This window comes from Pseudophryne corroboree, unplaced genomic scaffold (genome assembly GCF_028390025.1).
Source record: "Pseudophryne corroboree isolate aPseCor3 unplaced genomic scaffold, aPseCor3.hap2 scaffold_359, whole genome shotgun sequence".
Classification (NCBI taxonomy): Eukaryota; Metazoa; Chordata; class Amphibia; order Anura; family Myobatrachidae; genus Pseudophryne; species Pseudophryne corroboree.
Genome location: NW_026970014.1, coordinates 166,612 through 187,044, shown reverse-complemented (window position 1 = coordinate 187,044; position 20,433 = coordinate 166,612). Strand labels below are relative to the sequence as shown.

The 20,433-nt window shown below is 44.9% G+C and overlaps 8 non-coding genes across 8 annotated transcripts; all 8 read right to left on the bottom strand.

Moving 5' to 3' along the window:
- Nucleotides 1-9,487: 9,487 nt before the first annotated feature.
- On the bottom strand, nucleotides 9,488-9,650 carry LOC135020820 (U1 spliceosomal RNA). Its single transcript, XR_010218170.1, has one exon. It is a non-coding gene; the product is annotated as a U1 spliceosomal RNA (small nuclear RNA).
- Nucleotides 9,651-9,802: 152 nt separating this feature from the next.
- On the bottom strand, nucleotides 9,803-9,966 carry LOC135020782 (U1 spliceosomal RNA). The gene has a single exon (XR_010218133.1). It is a non-coding gene; the product is annotated as a U1 spliceosomal RNA (small nuclear RNA).
- Nucleotides 9,967-10,637: 671 nt separating this feature from the next.
- Nucleotides 10,638-10,800, bottom strand: LOC135020830 (U1 spliceosomal RNA). The gene has a single exon (XR_010218180.1). It is a non-coding gene; the product is annotated as a U1 spliceosomal RNA (small nuclear RNA).
- Nucleotides 10,801-10,952: 152 nt separating this feature from the next.
- Nucleotides 10,953-11,117, bottom strand: LOC135020789 (U1 spliceosomal RNA). The gene has a single exon (XR_010218141.1). It is a non-coding gene; the product is annotated as a U1 spliceosomal RNA (small nuclear RNA).
- Nucleotides 11,118-11,788: 671 nt separating this feature from the next.
- On the bottom strand, nucleotides 11,789-11,951 carry LOC135020819 (U1 spliceosomal RNA). The gene has a single exon (XR_010218169.1). It is a non-coding gene; the product is annotated as a U1 spliceosomal RNA (small nuclear RNA).
- A 152-nt stretch (nucleotides 11,952-12,103) lies between these two features.
- Nucleotides 12,104-12,267, bottom strand: LOC135020788 (U1 spliceosomal RNA). The gene has a single exon (XR_010218140.1). It is a non-coding gene; the product is annotated as a U1 spliceosomal RNA (small nuclear RNA).
- Nucleotides 12,268-12,941: 674 nt separating this feature from the next.
- Nucleotides 12,942-13,104, bottom strand: LOC135020792 (U1 spliceosomal RNA). The gene has a single exon (XR_010218143.1). It is a non-coding gene; the product is annotated as a U1 spliceosomal RNA (small nuclear RNA).
- Nucleotides 13,105-13,256: 152 nt separating this feature from the next.
- LOC135020873 (U1 spliceosomal RNA) lies at nucleotides 13,257-13,420 on the bottom strand. The gene has a single exon (XR_010218222.1). It is a non-coding gene; the product is annotated as a U1 spliceosomal RNA (small nuclear RNA).
- Nucleotides 13,421-20,433: the final 7,013 nt, after the last annotated feature.

Here is a 20,433-nt window from a genome sequence, read left to right as displayed (position 1 = left end):
CACACATATAGCCAGGACCCAGTATCACTTGGTAACAGCCGAGCAGACGAAGCTGCTAAGTTAGCAGCTGGTACCCCCAGACAGACAGACACCACACAACTGATGGTATTTAATACCATCAACACACAGAAGTTGTGTGAGATGCAAAATTTGTGTTCCACACAGGAAAAGGCAGTCTGGAAGGCAAAAGGATATGGCCAGGAGTCCTCAGGACTCTGGACGGATGGACAGGGTAAACCAGTGGCCCCCAGAGCATATCTTCCATGTTTAGCTGAGGCAGCACACGGGCTGACTCATCTGGGCAAGGAGGGAATGTGCAAGTTGGTAAGAGCATATTGGTGCGCCCCAGGATTTTCATCTCATGCAGGTAAGAGAGCAATGTCATGCCTTACCTGTTTGAGGAAGAACATCGGAAAGGCAATACCAACAGAACCATCTCATATCCCACCTACAGGCAGCCCTTTTCAGGTAATACAGATTGACTTTATTCAATTACCCCCTTGTCGAAATTTGAAATATGTACTTGTTTGTATAGATGTATTCTCAAATTGGGTTGAAGCATTTCCTGCGGCCACAAATACCACTATGTTTACTGCTAAGAAAATTGTGCAGGAATTTGTGTGTAGATATGGTATCCCTAGAATAATCGAAAGTGATAGGGGTACCCATTTTACAGGTGATGTCTTTCAAGGAATGTGTAAGTTGATGGGAATTGATAGTAAGCTGCACACTCCATACCGTCCACAGGCGAGTGCGAAGGTGGAAAGAGTGAACAGCACTATTAAAAATAAACTGAGCAAAGTTATGGCAGAAACAGGATTGGCATGGCCAGAAGCTTTACCCATAGTACTGTACAGCATCAGAACCACTCCCAGGTCCCCTCTTAATCTGTCTCCCTTTGAAATCTTGTTTGGTCGACAACCGCATGTTATGATTAACCCTCAGGATGATTTGAAGTGTAACAATGAAGTGACTGTAAAGTACCTGATTAACATGAGTAAACAGCTAAGGAATCAAAATGATAATTTGAAGTTATTGATTCCTGATTTACCAGATAGTAATTGTCATGACATTGAACCTGGGGATTATGTAATGATACGGAATTTTCTACGCTCAGGTTGCCTTATTGACAGATGGTCAGACCAAGTCTTATTGACTAGCACTACAGCATTGAAGGTTGTCCAGAGAGAGACTTGGGTTCATTCGTCCCATTGTAAGAAGGTTGCTGATCCAGAGAGGTCCCGTGATAAGGAACAGACGGTAGAGGAAGTTGTATCACTGGAGTGTCTGTTCCAGGAGGACTGAGGCGGCACCTGAGCATTGAAAATCACAAGATCAAAAGCAGTTGTCGATTCCCTGTTCCCTTTTATTGTTTTTCTCCACTTCCCATCCCCTCTCCCTCAAATTATTTTTTCCCCCTTCTCATTCTTCTTCGTTTCCTCCTATAAGATGGACTTGCCCCAAGAGACTGTGATCCGGATTTTCCTGTTGACCATGATGTTGACCAGAGCAGTCTGTTCCGGCGAGAGTACCATGGAGGTCGAGAAAGGTTCTGGAATGGGTTCTGATGACAAAGATGGAGGCGTAGTTTTCCAAGAACAACTTAACCAACAAGTAAAGGCGAGTATCAGAAAACGATCCGATAGCATTGACAATAGAAGGAATTGTGAAGGATTGTTAGCTGAAGAAAACTGTATCTGTAGGCTCTGTGACAATGTAGTTGAGGATGGGTGCATCAAGAAATGCCAATCCAGTTTTAATATCCACATGGACCGGCAGCCCTTGAGTGACTATCACTCCTTAGTGGGTAGTGTGTTAAATCAAACAGATTGTTGGGTATGCTCTCAAGTACCTCAAGGTCATAGCAAATCAGGACTAGTACCATTTCCTTTAATGGTAGGGGAGGTACTTGAGCTAAAGGGTGGGGGACCGGTGGACAGGAGGTTTAATATCTCCAGTCCTCCTAGTTTGAAGCTCCACCAATATCATGTGGATAGATCCCTAATATGTTTTAACATTTCCAATCCCCGAAAGCCGGGAAATTGGGAAGTGTCATGGAGTAACCAAACCATGACCTTTTCATATAGAGCAGATAGAATGCCGACAGATACAGAGCTTATACGCCACATAGCCAGTAGAGAAAAATCTTTCCGATATAGGTATACCCTAGGAAGTAGGATTACGAGAGTTGGAGAGGTATCACCAGGATACTGTGCACATATCGTACAAACTGATACGTGTACCAGACAGATGGGAGAATTAGGGTTAGGAGATTTCACATGGAAGATGTGTAATATGGTTATGTCCTACTCCGTCCCATATGTTCTCCCCGATGATGCCTATTTCATATGCGGGAGGAAGGCGTATAAGTGGCTTGCCCCAAGCTCTGAAGGATTGTGTTATATTGGAAAAGTACTGCCTGAAGTAATGACTGTATCACATGCCAAAATGAAAGATATACACCGTGGTGCCCAAGCTCCTTATACTCATACTCATTACGAGCACGTAGTTAAACGGCACCTGATAGAAAGAACAGAGCATCCGGCCTCTGACATGATCCATGAATCCACCGGGATTCAGGTTCTACTCGCGTTAGACATCACTCGCACCGCCAGAGGAGTGTTGAATTATAAATACATATCTGCGCTTGCAAATTTGTTAGACAATATCACAGAAATGTATGATGACACTTTTAGGTATACTGGAAGAGAGCTTCAAGCTTATAAAACAGAACTGGTTCAGCATAGAATGGTTCTTAATTATCTCACAGCAGTAACAGGTGGATATTGTGTCACACTGGCAACGCAGTACGGCGTGAAATGCTGCACATATATAACGAATAGTACCGAGGATCCGGTCGAGGTCATAGACCAAAAGATGGACGATATTCTCCAATTAAAGTGGGAATTTCGCAGGAGACACAATCTCACCCTTGCTGCTGTGGGTAATGAGCTGACTGGTTGGGTGTCATGGTTGAACCCGTGAAATTGGTTCTCTGGTTTAGGAGAATGGGCTCAAGGAGTCATAATGGATGTAGGGAAGTTTCTTCTATGTATCTTAGGTGTTGTCATAACGATTGGCTATACATTTAGATGCGGTCAGGCTTTAATGAAGTGCAAACGTAGTACCAGGGTAATGAGTCTAAGGAGTGAGGAAATTGTAATTCCAATGGATTTGATTTATGACCCAACTGTAGAAACAATGATGTGATGAAAATGCGATTATACGGTCCGTTTCTTTCACCTGTTTTTCCGGTTTTTCCAAGGTAAAAAGACCCACTTTTTGACGAGGAATTTGATGACCCTGTATACAGACAACTGATGGATTAAAGAAGAAGTTTTGACAACCTTATACACAGATATTTGATGAACTATGCCATAGACCCCCAGTTTCCCTAGAAATTTTAAAATTACGCTAGCCCAACACTTTTGTAAGTCTATGGACATTGACAAAGCTTTTTGCCCACACCTTTTGACCAAAGCCCAAAGAAGACTGCATTCAACAGACACCGAACAAGACTTCAACCGACAAATGTTCATTAACCTGACATAGAATACCACTGCATTTACCATAATTGTGTCTTATCTTCATCTCTACAACCTTCAGGTAATTACACACATAGGGGTAAATTTACTAAGGTCCCGATTTTGACCAAGATGCCGTTTTTTTATCAAAGTGTCATCTCGGTAATTTACTAAGCAATAATCACGGCAGTGATGAGGGCATTCGTAATTTTTTGGAAGTCCAACAAAAAAAATACAAATGAATACACCATCGGTCAAAACGCGGCTGTTTAAGTATGAATCTCGGTAATTTACTAAGAAGTGCAAAGCAAAAAAAAACAAACACTGCCGTGAAAAATTACAACTCGTAAAAAAGTGCTAAAAAAAAACAGACCTGCTTTTTTAATCCGTGATTGTATAGGCATGCACGGATCCATGAGATCCGTGCATGTATATCAGTGGGAAGGGGTTGGAAAGTGGTTATTTTCTTAAAAAAAATTGCGTGGGGTCCCCCCTCCTAAGCATAACCAGCCTCGGGCTCTTTGAGCCGATCCTGGTTGCAGAAATATGGGGAAAAAATTGACAGGGGTTCCCCCATATTTAAGCAACCAGCATCGGGCTCTGCGCCTGGTTCCAAAAATACGGGGGACAAAAAGAGTAGGGGTCCCCCGTATTTTTAAAACCAGCACCGGGCTCCACTAGCTGGACAGATAATGCCACAGCCGGGGGTCACTTTGATATAGTGCCCTGCGGCCGTGGCATCAAAAATCCAACTAGTCACCCCTGGCCGGGGTACCCTGGGGGAGTGGGGACCCCTTCAATCAAGGGGTCCCCCCCCAGCCACCCAAGGGCCAGGGGTGAAGCCCGAGGCTGTCCCCCCCATCCAATGGGCTGCGGATGGGGGGGCTGATAGCCTTTTGTGATAATGAAAATATATTGTTTTTAGTAGCAGTACTACAAGGCCCAGCAAGCCTCCCCCGCATGCTGGTACTTGGAGAACCACAAGTACCAGCATGCGGCGGAAAAACGGGCCCGCTGGTACCTGTAGTACTACTACTAAAAAAATACCCAAAAAAAGACAAGACACACACACCGTGAAAGTAAAGATTTATTACATACATGCACACAAACATACATACATACTTACCTTATGTTCACACGAGGGTCTGTCCTCTTCTCCAGTAGAATCCAAGGGGTACCTGTTGAATAAATTCTACTCACCAGATCCCGGGTCCCAGGGTCCTCGGGGCAACCATTTGTAATCCAGGTACTTGCATAAAATAACAAAACGGAAAGCCGAGCCACGAACTGAAAGGGGCCCCATGTTTTCACATGGGACTCCTTTCCCCGAATGCCAGAAACCCACTCTGACTTCTGTCTAAGTGGGTTTCTTCAGCCAATCAGGGAGCGCCACGTTGTAGCACCCTCCTGATCGGCTGTGTGCTCCTGTACTGAGTGACAGGCGGCACACGGCAGTGTTACAATGTAGCGCCTATGCGCTCCATTGTAACCAATGGTGGGAACTTTCTGCTCAGCGGTGACGTCACTTTAGGTCAACCGCAGGGCAGAAAGTTCCCACCATTGGTTACAATGTAGCGCATAGGCGCTACATTGTAACAATGCCGTGTGCCCCCTGTCACTCAGTACAGGAGCACACAGCCGATCAGGAGGGTGCTACAACGTGGCGCTCCCTGATTGGCTGAAGAAACCCACTTAGACAGAAGTCAGAGTGGGTTTCAGGCATTCGGGGAAAGGAGTCCCATGTGAAAACATGGGGCCCCTTTCAGTTCGTGGCTCGGCTTTCCGTTTTGCTATTTTATGCAAGTACCTGGATTACAAATGGTTGCCCCGAGGACCCTGGGACCCGGGATCTGGTGAGTAGAATTTATTCAACAGGTACCCCTTGGATTCTACTGGAGAAGAGGACAGACCCTCGTGTGAACATAAGGTAAGTATGTATGTATGTTTGTGTGCATGTATGTAATAAATCTTTACTTTCACGGTGTGTGTGTCTTGTCTTTTTTTGGGTATTTTTTTTAGTAGTAGTACTACAGGTACCAGCGGGCCCGTTTTTCCGCCGCATGCTGGTACTTGTGGTTCTCCAAGTACCAGCATGCGGGGGAGGCTTGCTGGGCCTTGTAGTACTGCTACTAAAAACAATATCTTTTCATTATCACAAAAGGCTATCAGCCCCCCCATCCGCAGCCCATTGGATGGGGGGGGACAGCCTCGGGCTTCACCCCTGGCCCTTGGGTGGCTGGGGGGGGACCCCTTGATTGAAGGGGTCCCCACTCCCCCAGGGTACCCCGGCCAGGGGTGACTAGTTGGATTTTTGATGCCACGGCCGCAGGGCACTATATAAAAGTGACCCCCGGCTGTGGCATTATCTGTCCAGCTAGTGGAGCCCGGTGCTGGTTTTAAAAATACGGGGGACCCCTACTCTTTTTGTCCCCTGTATTTTTGGAACCAGGACCAGGCGCAGAGCCCGATGCTGGTTGCTTAAATATGGGGGAACCCCTGTCAATTTTTTCCCCATATTTCTGCAACCAGGATCGGCTCAAAGAGCCCGAGGCTGGTTATGCTTAGGAGAGGGGACCCCATGCAATTTTTTTTTTGGATTTTACAGTATTTAATTTAAAAAAAAAAAAAAAAATGAACCCCAGCACGGATCACACAGATCCGGCCGAGATTCATTGTAAAAAAGTCGGCAGTGTTTTGCTAATCACTGCCGTAAAAAAAAAAAAAAAAACACGAATGACATCGACATCGGAACAAAAGAAAAACCCGAATACGACAGCTTAGTTAATCCGTCGTAACAAATTTAAAAAGTTGCTGTTTTACACTTTCGATGTCATTCGTGATTGAACTTTGACCTGAAACGGGAAAACACGAATCTTAGTAAATTTACCCCATAGTCGATAGGGAATACCCGCACAGATATCAGCATTCACATATTCCCCCATTCATGTATCATCAACTAAAATGTGCTCCCCCATTTTGTTACAACCACAGCCGAAAAGAGCTCGGTAAAGTTTGACAGCCCATCCACAGACCCGTACCACGGGATAAGAAGGAATTCAAATGTATACTTCGCAATACCTCGAAGCTTGATTTAAAACACGTACGGCACGATGATACATGACCCCCCAAACATGGATTCATACACACATGCTTCTGCTATCTCAATAGGTCATACCCTTTTCCTAACTTCTCCTCTCCTCCCTTACCCAATCATAGAAATGTATTTACACTTGATATATATTTTTCTCGTTTTGAAATGTTTTAGGAAGTGGCAGTTATTGTTGACTGCCAAAGGGTGGACTGTCAAAGTCAGAAAAATATCACTATACACACTGCCATATCTGCACCTCATGCGAGCTCCCGCTGCGCGTGCAAGAGCTCTCCCGTGCGTGCGCATACTCGCAGTCGCGTGCACCCGCAGGCGCACGATATGCGGATTTACGGTAGAGTTTGTATGCGTCTAGCGGGCGACTCAATCGATATATATTTTAACCATATAATGTATTTTGTAGATTATGGTCCCTTTGATAGAATCTGAAAGTTTAGTTAATATAGCATGTTCATGGACAGAGAGATCCCTCTTTGTTTGATACGAAGGGTCAGACATGAGTCATACAGTGGTGTTTAGTATCCATCGGAAGAGTATTTAATTAGCAATATTCCGGTGTTGGTTTGAAGCAGATTAATCGCTCGTGCGAATAGTTATGGACATAAGAAGTTTATGTAATTTTACTATTATTTGCACTTACTTATCCATGCGGCGGGAAACCTAGTTTCCCACCCACCTGAGCAGTTGGAAATAGTCACAGCCCACCTGTATGAATCAACCTATAACCTTTTGTTATAATGCGAAGACGAATTCCTGTGTCCAATGAACAATGAGATTGTAGGGACCATTGAATTGTATTGTGTGTGTGGGGCATAAATAGACAAGCCGATCATATCCAGCTCTCACTCTTCAACGGTTCTCATTGCTGATAATCGGGAGCTGGATATCCAGAGGCGCATGCGATCGTTCCACTTGTGCGTAAGTTTTTCTCCGCAATCATATTGTCTTTATTGGTATTGTGGGCCATATCTCTCTCTCTCTCTCTCCTCTCCTCTTTCTCTCATTTTTTTCCTTAAACGTACTTGTATTGTATTGTATTTCCTGTGTAGTTATCTGGTTAGTTAGTCTATGTTACATTGGTAGTGTATGACTTGTATTGTATTATTCTTTTGCAAGTATAACATTCATATAAGGCGTTAGACCCTAAGCCCGGCATTTGTGTATTTCTTATGGTGTTAAGTATTCTCAGGTCTGTCGGAGACGCTCGAACAGCTTTAAGTTAATAAGGTTACATTGTGTTGCATCTACACCCCACTATTACACTAAGGTTTTTCCTGTATAATACATTGTTCATGGTTTACATGTAAAGGTTTAACATTGTGAGCGTCTGCGCCGCTGGTGATCTTCTCGTGGTCCCGAGCGTACGCTACGCTAAGCGATTGCTACGCAACGTGCGTACCCTTACGGTACTCCAGACGTCAATAGCGTACAGTGTTCTTAGGCCTCTTAAAGGGTTTTAAGTAAGATAAATATTTAGCTTTATCAAAACCTTTTAGGGTAACATAAATCCATGCCACTACTAAAGCATTTCTTGTGGCGCAGGGGAAACATCAAATGCACTCTATGCAGCTAGTCCCATGTTCGAATCCAACCCGCTCAGCTTAACATCCATATTATTTATTTACTTTTAATGGGATCATTCTATCAATTCATTTTTACCTTTAATTTTTGTTAATATTATTTCTATATTTCATTATTTTAACCCCTGGAATAATTACATTGCTGTTTAAACAACAAAAAGAATTGAAGAAAAAATAAATATTAAACAGACAGTTTAAGGATTCGAAGATTTAAATATTTAAAGATTTTAAAATTTAAAACAGGGAGGGGGGGGAGGGAGGGGGGCCTTTTGGGAGAAGGAGGGGGAAAAAAATAAAAATAGAAAAAAAAATATATATATATAGAACCAAGAGAAAGTGTAAAAAGAGGATGGAGGAAGAAATCTGATGTTCATCATTACTAGTGGATTTTACTAAAGAACTTTAAAGGAACACACACAACAGGATTATACAGTTTCATCCTAAGAGGAAAGCTGTTTCCAAAATAGCTACTTCTAATAATTTTGTTTATTTATTAAACATACAATAAATGGATATTCAATAAATAATATATTAGGTAAATCAATAGATAAAATCTTCAGAGACTGCCAATGTTGTTCAGTTCGATGCTCTCATTCAGACCATCAGGTGTAAGGGTACCCAAAGAAAAAAATCCAAAATGCCTCCCTTGTCAAGTAAAGGAGATTCAACTGAGGCAGCACAAGGGAACTCTCATCTGGGGACAACAACTGCAGGGAGAACACATATTTTCAGATGAACATGGGAGGGCAGAAGGCTGCCTAATACTGAAGCACCCCCAAACAACAAACCAAATGCAACAACTAGTGCAAGCATTCCTGGGGGAAGGCCTGCAGCAGATGGATTTGCATATGGTGATGTCATCCAAGCAGTGGGTCAAAGTTGGCTTCAACCCTCGTCTGCATATGAAAAGAGAAAAGGGGCGTGCAGGGCATGGCGGCCTTTTGCGGCGCTTGGATGACCCCTAATTCACATTAAACACCTCCACCCTCCTTCGGTGTGGGGCTCATGTTGGCTATGCCCCAGCCCCTGAAGCATTCAAGCTGATTTCTTGCAGCAGCTGGGCACTGTAACAGCTCCAGAGCTGCTCTGTAAAGCATGTAAAAGGGCGTGGGCCCTGCAGCACTACCTGTAATTTGCATTGTGCATTGGAAGGCACAAAGTAAGCAGACAGGAGAGGTCAGAATAGTGCGCAAGGGCATAGAAGGGAGCGGCTCAAGAAAAGAGAAGTGGAAACAGACAGCAAACTAGGCTGGAGAGAGACCTGAGACAAAGAGATCTGAATTATACGAGAGCCGACCAGGGGAAACACAAATTATGCAGTCAAGTTTCCCACATTTGGGGAAATCACAGGGGCAGCACACCCAGAGTGCAATGGGTGAGCCTTGCTCTGGGAGAAGCACCTACATGATCATAGTATCTCACCTGGCAGGTAAGTAGGAGTTGGGCTAGAGCTGGGGAGGGTCGCTGCTCGGGCACCCCCCTGTCAAGTGAAGGAGATCCAACTGAGGCAGCACAAGGGAACTCTCGAAAGAAGAACAAGGCTAGAGGAAGATCTGAGACAAAGAAATCTGACTTTTACCAGAGCTGACCAGAGGAAAGCACAAACACAGTCCCCCACTACCACAAATAATGCCGTCAAGTTTCCCACATTTGGGGAAATCACAGGGGTCAGCATACCCAGAATGCAATGAATGAACCTCAACCTGGGAGAACAATCTTCATGACCATGGTATCTCCTATGCAAAATAAGTATGATTTGGGATAGAGCTGGGGAGGGCCGCTGCTCAGGCACATCTCTGTCAAGTAAAGAAGATTCAACTGAGGCAGCACAAGGGAACTCTCATCTGGGGACAACAACTGCAGGGAGAACACATATTTTCAGATGAACATGGGAGGGCAGAAGGCTGCCTAATACTGAAGCACCCCCAAACAACAAACCAAATGCAACAACTAGTGCAAGCATTCCTGGGGGAAGGCCTGCAGCAGATGGATTTGCATATGGTGATGTCATCCAAGCAGTGGGTCAAAGTTGGCTTCAACCTTCGTCTGCATATGAAAAGAAAAAAGGGATGTGCAGGGCATGGCGGCCTTTTGCGGCGCTTGGATGACCCCTAATTCACATTAAACACCTCCACCCTCCTTTGGTGTGGGGCTCATGTTGGCTATGCCCCAGCCCCTGAAGCATTCAAGCTGATTACTTGCAGCAGCTAGGCACTGTAATAGCTCCAGAGCTGCTCTGTAAGGCAACTAAAAGGGTGTGGGCCCTGCAGCACTACCTGTAGTTCGCATTGTGCGTTGGAAGGCACAAAGTAAGCAGACGGGAGAAGTCAAGATAGTGCGCAAGGGCATAGAAGGGAGTGGCTCAAGAAAAGAGAAGTGTAAACAGACAGCAAACTAGGCTGGAGAGAGACATGAGACAAAGAGATCTGAATTATACGAGAGCCGACCAGGGGAAACACAAATTATGCAGTCAAGTTTCCCACATTTGGGGATATCGCAGGAGCAGCACACCCAGAGTGCAATTGGTGAGCCTTGCCCTGGGAGAAGCACCTTCATGATCATAGTATCTCACCTAGCAGGTAAGTAGGAGTTGGGCTAGAGCTGGGGAGGGTCGCTGCTCGGGCACCCCTCTGTCAAGTGAAGGAGATCCAACTGAGGCAGCACAAGGGAACTCTCGAAAGAAGAACAAGGCTAGAGGAAGATCTGAGACAAAGAAATCTGACTTTTACCAGAGCTGACCAGAGGAAAGCACAAACACAGTCCCCCACTACCACAAATAATGCCGTCAAGTTTCCCACATTTGGGGAAATCACAGGGGTCAGCATACCCAGAATGCAATGAATGAACCTCAACCTGGGAGAACAATCTTTTATGACCATGGTATCTCCTATGCAAAATAAGTATGATTTGGGATAGAGCTGGGGAGGGCCGCTGCTCAGGCACATCTCTGTCAAGTAAAGAATATTCAACTGAGGCAGCACAAGGGAACTCTCATCTGGGGACAACAACTGCAGGGAGAACACATATTTTCAGATGAACATGGGAGGGCAGAAGGCTGCCTAATACTGAAGCACCCCCAAACAACAAACCAAATGCAACAACTAGTGCAAGCATTCCTGGGGGAAGGCCTGCAGCAGATGGATTTGCATATGGTGATGTCATCCAAGCAGTGGGTCAAAGTTGGCTTCAACCCTCGTCTGCATATGAAAAGAGAAAAGGGGCGTGCAGGGCATGGCGGCCTTTTCCGGCGCTTGGATGACCCCTAATTCACATTAAACACCTCCACCCTCCTTCGGTGTGGGGCTCATGTTGGCTATGCCCCAGCCCCTGAAGCATTCAAGCTGATTTCTTGCAGCAGCTGGGCACTGTAACAGCTCCTGAGCTGCTCTGTAAAGCATGTAAAAGGGCGTGGGCCCTGCAGCACTACCTGTAATTTGCATTGTGCGTTGGAAGGCACAAAGTAAGCAGACAGGAGAGGTCAGAATAGTGCGCAAGGGCATAGAAGGGAGCGGCTCAAGAAAAGAGAATTGGAAACAGACAGCAAACTAGGCTGGAGAGAGACCTGAGACAAAGAGATCTGAATTATACGAGAGCCGACCAGGGGAAACACAAATTATGCAGTCAAGTTTCCCACATTTGGGGAAATCACAGGGGCAGCACACCCAGAGTGCAATGGGTGAGCCTTGCTCTGGGAGAAGCACCTACATGATCATAGTATCTCACCTGGCAGGTAAGTAGGAGTTGGGCTAGAGCTGGGGAGGGTCGCTGCTCGGGCACCCCCCTGTCAAGTGAAGGAGATCCAACTGAGGCAGCACAAGGGAACTCTCGAAAGAAGAACAAGGCTAGAGGAAGATCTGAGACAAATAAATCTGACTTTTACCAGAGCTGACCAGAGGAAAGCACAAACACAGTCCCCCACTACCACAAATAATGAAGTCGAGTTTCCCACATTTGGGGAAATCACAGGGGTCAGCATACCCAGAATGCAATGAATGAACCTCACCCTGGGATAACAGTCTTCATTACCATGATATCTCCTATGCAAAATAAGTATGCTTTGGGATAGGGCTGGGGAGGGCCGCTGCTCAGGCACATCTCTGTCAAGTAAAGGAGATTCAACTGAGGCAGCACAAGGGAACTCTCATCTGGGGACAACAACTGCAGGGAGAACACATATTTTCAGATGAACATGGGAGGACAGAAGGCTGCCTAATACTGAAGCACCCCCAAACAACAAACCAAATGCAACAACTAGTACAAGCATTCCTGGGGGAAGGTCTGCAGAAGACGGATTTGCATACAGTGATGTCATCCAAGCAGTGGGCCAAAGTTGGCTGGAACCCTCATCTGCATATGAAAAGAGAAAAGGGGTATGCAGGGAATGGCGGCCATTTGCGGCGCTTGGATGACCCTTAGTTCGCATTAAACACCCCCACCCTCCTTCGGTGTGGGGCTCATGTTGGCAATGCCCCAGCCCCTGAAGCATTCAAGCTGATTTCTTGCAGCAGCTTGGCACTGTAACAGCTGCAGAGCTGCTCTGTAATGCAAGTAAAAGTTTGTGGGCCCTGCAGCACTACCTGTAGTTTGCATTGTGCATTGGAAGGCACAAAGTAAGCAGACAGGAAGAGAAGTCAGGATAGTGCACAAGGGTATAGAAGGGAGGGGCTCAAAAAAAAAGAAGTGGAAACAGACTGCAAACTAGGCTGGAGAGAGACCTGAGACAAAGAGATCTGAATTATATGAAAGCCGACCAGTGGAAACACAAATTATGCAGTCAAGTTTCCCACATTTGGGGAAATCACAGGGGCAGCACACCCAGAGTGCAATGGGTGAGCCTTGCCCTGGGAGAAGCACCTTCATGATCATAGTATCTCACCTGGCAGGTAAGTAGGAGTTGGGCTAGAGCTGGGGAGGGTCGCTGCTTGGGCACCCCCCTGTCAAGTAAAGGAGATCCAACTGAGGCAGCACAAGGGAACTCTCGAAAGAAGAACAAGGCTAGAGGAAGATCTGAGACAAAGAAATCTGACTTTTACCAGAGCTGACCAGAGGAAAGCACAAACACAGTCCCCCACTACCACAAATAATGCAGTCAAGTTTCCCACATTTGGGGAAATCACAGGGGTCAGCATACCCAGAATGCAATGAATGAACCTCACCCTGGGAGAGCAATCTTCATGACCATGGTATCTCCTATGCAAAATAAGTATGATTTGGGATAGGGCTGGGGAGGGCCGCTGCTCAGGCACATCTCTGTCAAGTAAAGAAGATTCAACTGAGGCAGCACAAGGGAACTCTCATCTGGGGACAACAACTGCAGGGAGAACACATATTTTCAGATGAACATGGGAGGGCAGAAGGCTGCCTAATACTGAAGCACCCCCAAACAACAAACCAAATGCAACAACTAGTGCAAGCATTCCTGGGGGAAGGCCTGCAGCAGATGGATTTGCATATGGTGATGTCATCCAAGCAGTGGGTCAAAGTTGGCTTCAACCCTCGTCTGCATATGAAAAGAGAAAAGGGGCGTGCAGGGCATGGCGGCCTTTTGCGGCGCTTGGATGACCCCTAGTTCGCATTAAACACCTCCACCCTCCTTCGGTGTGGGGCTCATGTTGGCTATGCCCCAGCCCCTGAAGCATTCAAGCTGATTTCTTGCAGAAGCTGGGCACTGTAACAGCTCCAGAGCTGCTCTGTATGGCAAGTAAAAGGGTGTGGGCCCTGCAGCACTACCTGTAGTTCGCATTGTGCGTTGGAAGGCACAAAGTAAGCAGATGGGAGAAGTCAGGATAGTGCGCAAGGGCATATAAGGGAGCGGCTCAAGAAAAGAGAAGTGGAAACAGACAGCAAACTAGGCTGGAGAGCTCTTCTGTCTATATTTTGCAAACCTGCTCTTGTCCTCTCCAGCTGCTCCATGTAGATTTGACGTCTGGAAAGGTGCATAACCCACTGACAAGCAGGCACACTCCTGCATGAGTTTTCTCTCTCACTAGCTGGATGATACACAATCATTTGCATGTGCTCCACCTCCGACACACCACCCACCCAACCACCCAGTGACCAGAGCCACCCACAAGCCAACTGGCTCCGTGATTTAATTTGCACAGTGTAGTCATCCAGGCAGCATGTCCTTCTCAATGGAAGTATCTCTGTTTCCATGGAATCTTCCACATTGGAATGCTGCGGAATAAAAAGGATTTAAATATTCAGCTTGCTAGCATTCAATGTACCTGCGGCTTGGCTTTAGCACATTGGTCTTCATCCTGTGGCCCTCCAGCTGCTGTGAAACTACACATCCCAGCATGCCCTGCCACATTTTTGCTATTAAGGTATGCTAAAACTGAGGCAGGGCATGCTGGGATGTGTAGTTCCACAGCAGCTGGAGGGTCGCAGGTTGAAGACCCATGTTCTAGCATGCCTGTTCTATGATGCATGTACCGTGATGTCACAATCAGCTTGGAATGGGGTGTCTAGCAGGCATTTGCTGACAGACACTTGAGGGAGACACACATCAGGAGATGCAGCATATCGGAGGTCTTCGATGCCTTTCCAGCAAATGCACACCACCTGCTGCTGGTCTGGACACAAAACAATGCCCACAATCGAAGTCCCAAAATGCCCAACTACAGGATTCATGTAAGTAGTGAATTTAGGAATGAATTTAGAAGTAGGAAATTAAGTTAGTTCACAAGTACATTCAAATTCAGATCTAAAGTCTAGGTAGGCCTCACGTCCTGGCAGCCCCCAGCACTTAAAAATGCCTTGATTAGAGGTAGAGAATTAAATGTAGATAAAAAGTAGACACAAAATAAGACTCCACAGAGCAGTTATCAGGTGTCTTTATCAATTGTTGCATTTAAAAAATCAAGCAATTAGGGAACACAATGTTGCAACAATGTAACCCTATTTGCAAAATAGTACTAAATAAGTTTGTCGATGTAAGACATTTGCAAAGGCGCATCCAAAACACGCTGGAAAATGCAACTGAATCTGTTTTTGGAGGCTAGAATAGGAAATGTGCATCGGTCCTACAAGTACTGAAAGCTCTTCTACCATCTCCCTTTTCTGAAAAGCCATTTAATATATGGTTCCCAGATAGGGGACATATCAGATATTGCCTTTCAAAAGCAGCAAATATCATACCACTTCTATTGCCATCAAAGATAAACATTGATTGTTTTCAGATATTGGATTGAAAAAGCAGTCTTTATTGACATAAAGAAGCAAAAAAACATACATAAACATTACACACATAAGTACTGTGTTGCAGCACAGATAAAACACAATACAAATGCTGTCGGTATAGTACAGTTCAAGAACTACAGCACAGGCCAGCCTACACTATAAATCATGAACTGCACTATACATTTAAACAATACAATAATACAACAGTTAATAAGGCTATGGGTGTGGAGTGTAAGAGGGTGAGGGAATCACAAGCCCGAAGCTTTATTGAAAGACAGACACATATAAAGGGAGGATTAATAAATACAAAGATATCCTTTACTATAGAATGTAGTCCAATCCGGTCTTTCAACTCTTCCACAACTTAAAAACGGATAGTGTTCCCAAGCCTTCCATCCTGGAATATCTTCAGTCTCTCGCCAATGAAGAAAACAATCCCTCCAGCAGACTCTTCAACCACGATACAAGATCACAGCCAAAAGGGCGAGAAGCAACTACACTTGCGTTTAACCAAAATAGCTAAAACTTAGTGGAGGAAAGTGCAGTGCACCAAAACATAAGCTGACACAATCATGGAGAATGCGCCAGCATATATGCTCTTCTATCTATATTTTGCAAACCTGCTCTTGTCCCCTCCAGCTGCTCCATGTAGATTTGACGTCTGGCAAGGTGCATAACCCACTGACAAGCAGGCACACTCCTGCATGAGTTTTCACTCTCACTAGCTGGATGATACACATTCATTTGCATGTGCTCCACCTCCGACACACCGCCCACCCAACCACCCAGTCACCAGAGCCACCCACAAGCCAACTGGCTTCGTGACTTAATTTGCACAGTGCAGTCATCCAGGCAGCATGTCCTTCTCAATGGAATAATCTCTGGTTCCATGGAATCTTCCGCATTGGAATGCTGCGGAACAAAAAGGATTTAAACATTCAGCTTGCTAGCATTCAATGTACCTGCGGCTTGGCTCTAGCACATGGGTCTTCATCCTGTGGCACTCCAGCTGCTGTGAAACTACACATCCCAGCATGCCCTGCCACAGTTTTGCTATTAAGGTATGCTAAAACTGAGGCAGGGCATGCTGGGATGTGTAGTTCCACAGCAGCTGGAGGGTCGCAGGTTGAAGACCCATGTTCTAGCATGCCTGTTCTATGATGCATGTTCCGTGATGTCACAATCAGCTTGGAATGGGGTATCTAGCAGGCATTTGCTGACAGCCACTTGAGGTAGACACACATCAGGAGATGCAGCATATCGGAGGTCTTCGATGCCTTTCCAGCAAATGCACACCACCTGCTGCTGGTCTGGACACAAAACAATGCCCACAATTGAAGTCCCAAAATGCCCAACTACAGGATTCATGTAAGTAGTGAATTTAGGAATGAATTTAGAAGTAGGAAATTAAGTTAGTTCACAAGTACATTCAAATTCAGATCTAAAGTCTAGGTAGGCCTCACGTCCTGGCAGCCCCCAGCATTTAAAAATGCCTTGATTAGAGGTAGGGAATTAAATGTAGATAAGAAGTAGACGAAAAATAAGACTCCACAGAGCAGTTATCAGGTGTCTTTATCAATTGTTGCATTTAAAAAATCAAGCAATTAGGGAACACAATGTTGCAACAATGTAACCCTATTTGCAAAATAGTACTAAATAAGTTTGTCGATGTAAGACATTTGCAAAGGCGCATTTAAAACACACTGGAAAATGCAACTGAATCTGTTTTTGGAGGCTAGAATAGGAAATGTGCATCGGTCCAACAAGTACTGAAAGCTCTTCTACCATCTTCCTTTTCTGAAAAGCCATTTAATATATGGTTCCCAGATAGGGGACATATCAGATATTGCCTTTCAAAAGCAGCAAATATCATACCACTTCTATTGCCATCAAAGATAAACATTGATTGTTTTCAGATATTGGATTGAAAAAGCAGTCTTTATTGACATAAAGAAGCAAAAAAACATACATAAACATTACACACATAAGTACTGTGTTGCAGCACAGCCAAAACACAATACAAATGCTGTCGGTATAGTACAGTTCAAGAACTACAGCACAGGCCAGCCTACACTATAAATCATGAACTGCACTATACATTTAAACTATACAATAATACAACAGTTAATAAGGCTATGTGTGTGGAGTGTAAGAGGGTGAGGGAATCACAAGACCGAAGCTTTATTGTAACACAGTCACATATAAGGGGAGGGGCAATAAATAGAAAGGTATCCTTTACTATAGAATGTAGTCCAATCCGACCTCTGTGCTCTTCCACAACTGAAAAACGGATAGTGTTCCCAAGCCTTCCATCCTGGAATATTTTTGGTCTTTCGCCAATGAAGAAAACAATCCCTCCCTCCAGCAGATCCTTCAACCACGATACAAGATCACAGCCAAAAGGCCGAGAAGCAACTACACTTGAGCTTAACAAAAATGGCTAAAACTTAGTGGAGGAAAGTGCAGTGCACCAAAACATAAGCTGACACAATCATGGAGAATGTGCCAGCATATATGCTCTTCTATCTATATTTTGCAAACCTGCTCTTGTCCCCTCCAGCTGCTCTATGTAGATTTGACGTCTGGCAAGGTGCATAACCCACTGACAAGCAGGCACACTCCTGCATGAGTTTTCTCTCTCACTAGCTGGATGATACACAATCATTTGCATGTGCTCCACCTCCGACACACCACCCACCCAACCACCCAGTCACCAGAGCCACCCACAAACCAACTGGCTCCGTGATTTAATTTGCACAGTGTAGTCATCCAGGCAGCATGTCCTTCTCAATGGAAGGATCTCTGGTTCCATGGAATCTTCCACATTGGAATGCTGCGGAACAAAAAGGATTTAAATATTCAGCTTGCTAGCATTCAATGTATCTGCGGCTTGGCTCTAGCACATGGGTCTTCATCCTGTGGCCCTCCAGCTGCTGTGAAACTACTCATCCCAGCATGCCCTGCCACAGTTTTGCTATTAAGGTATGCTAAAACTGAGGCAGGGCATGCTGGGATGTGTAGTTCCACAGCAGCTGGAGGGTCGCAGGTTGAAGACCCATGTTCTAGCATGCCTGTTCTATGATGCATGTACCGTGATGTCACAATCAGCTTGGAATGGGGTGTCTAGCAGGCATTTGCTGACAGACACTTGAGGGAGACACACATCAGGAGATGCAGCATATCGGAGGTCTTCGATGCCTTTCCAGCAAATGCACACCACCTGCTGCTGGTCTGGACACAAAACAATGCCCACAATCGAAGTCCCAAAATGCCCAACTACAGGATTCATGTAAGTAGTGAATTTAGGAATGAATTTAGAAGTAGGAAATTAAGTTAGTTCACAAGTACATTCAAATTCAGATCTAAAGTCTAGGTAGGCCTCACGTCCTGGCAGCCCCCAGCATTTAAAAATGCCTTGATTAGAGGTAGAGAATTAAATGTAGATAAGAAGTAGACACAAAATAAGACTCCACAGAGCAGTTATCAGGTGTCTTTATCAATTGTTGCATTTAAAAAATCAAGCAATTAGGGAACACAATGTTGCAACAATGTAACCCTATTTGCAAAATAGTACTAAATAAGTTTGTCGATGTAAGACATTTGCAAAGGCGCATCCAAAACACGCTGGAAAATGCAACTGAATCTGTTTTTGGAGGCTAGAATAGGAAATGAGCATCGGTCCTACAAGTACTGAAAGCTCTTCTCCCATCTCCCTTTTCTGAAAAGCCATTTAATATATGGTTCCCAGATAGGGGACATATCAGATATTGCCTTTCAAAAGCAGCAAATATCATACCACTTCTATTGCCATCAAAGATAAACATTGATTGTTTTCAGATATTGGATTGAAAAAGCAGTCTTTATTGACATAAAGAAGCAAAAAAACATACATAAACATTACACACATAAGTACCGTGTTGCAGCACAGCCAAAACACAATACAAATGCTGTCGGTATAGTACAGTTCAAGAACTACAGCACAGGCCAGCCTACACTATAAATCATGAACTGCACTATACATTTAAACAATACAATAATACAACAGTTAATTTGGCTATGGGTGTGGAGTGTAAGAGGGTGAGGGAATCACAAGCCCGAAGCTTTATTGAAAGACAGACACATATAAAGGGAGGATTAATAAATACAAAGATATCCTTTACTATAGAATGTAGTCCAATCCGGTCTTTCAACTCTTCCACAACTGAAAAACGGATAGTGTTCCCAAGCCTTCCATCCTGGAATATCTTCAGTCTCTCGCCAATGAAGAAAACAATCCCTCCAGCAGACCCTTCAACCACGATAATAGATCACAGCCAAAAGGGCGAGAAGCAACTACACTTGCGTTTAACCAAAATGGCTAAAACTTAGTGAAGGAAAGTGCAGTGCACCAAAACATAAGCTGACACAATCATGGAGAATGCGCCAGCATATATGCTCTTCTATCTATATTTTGCAAACCTGCTCTTGTCCCCTCCAGCTGCTCCATGTAGATTTGACGCCTGGCAAGGTGCATAACCCACTGACAAGCAGGCACACTCCTGCATGAGTTTTCACTCTCACTAGCTGGATGATACACATTCATTTGCATGTGCTCCACCTCCGACACACCGCCCACCCAACCACCCAGTCACCAGAGCCACCAACAAGCCAACTGGCTCCGTGATTTAATTTGCACAGTGCAGTCATCCAGGCAGCATGTCCTTCTCAATGGAATAATCTCTGGTTCCATGGAATCTTCCGCATTGGAATGCTGCGGAACAAAAAGGATTTAAACATTCAGCTTGCTAGCATTCAATGTACCTGCGGCTTGGCTCTAGCACATGGGTCTTCATCCTGTGGCCCTCCAGCTGCTGTGAAACTACACATCCCAGCATGCCCTGCCACAGTTTTGCTATTAAGGTATGCTAAAACTGAGGCAGGGCATGCTGGTATATGTAGTTCCACAGCAGCTGGAGGGTCGCAGGTTGAAGACCCATATTCTAGCATGCCTGTTCTATGATGCATGTACCGTGATGTCACAATCAGCTTGGAATGGGGT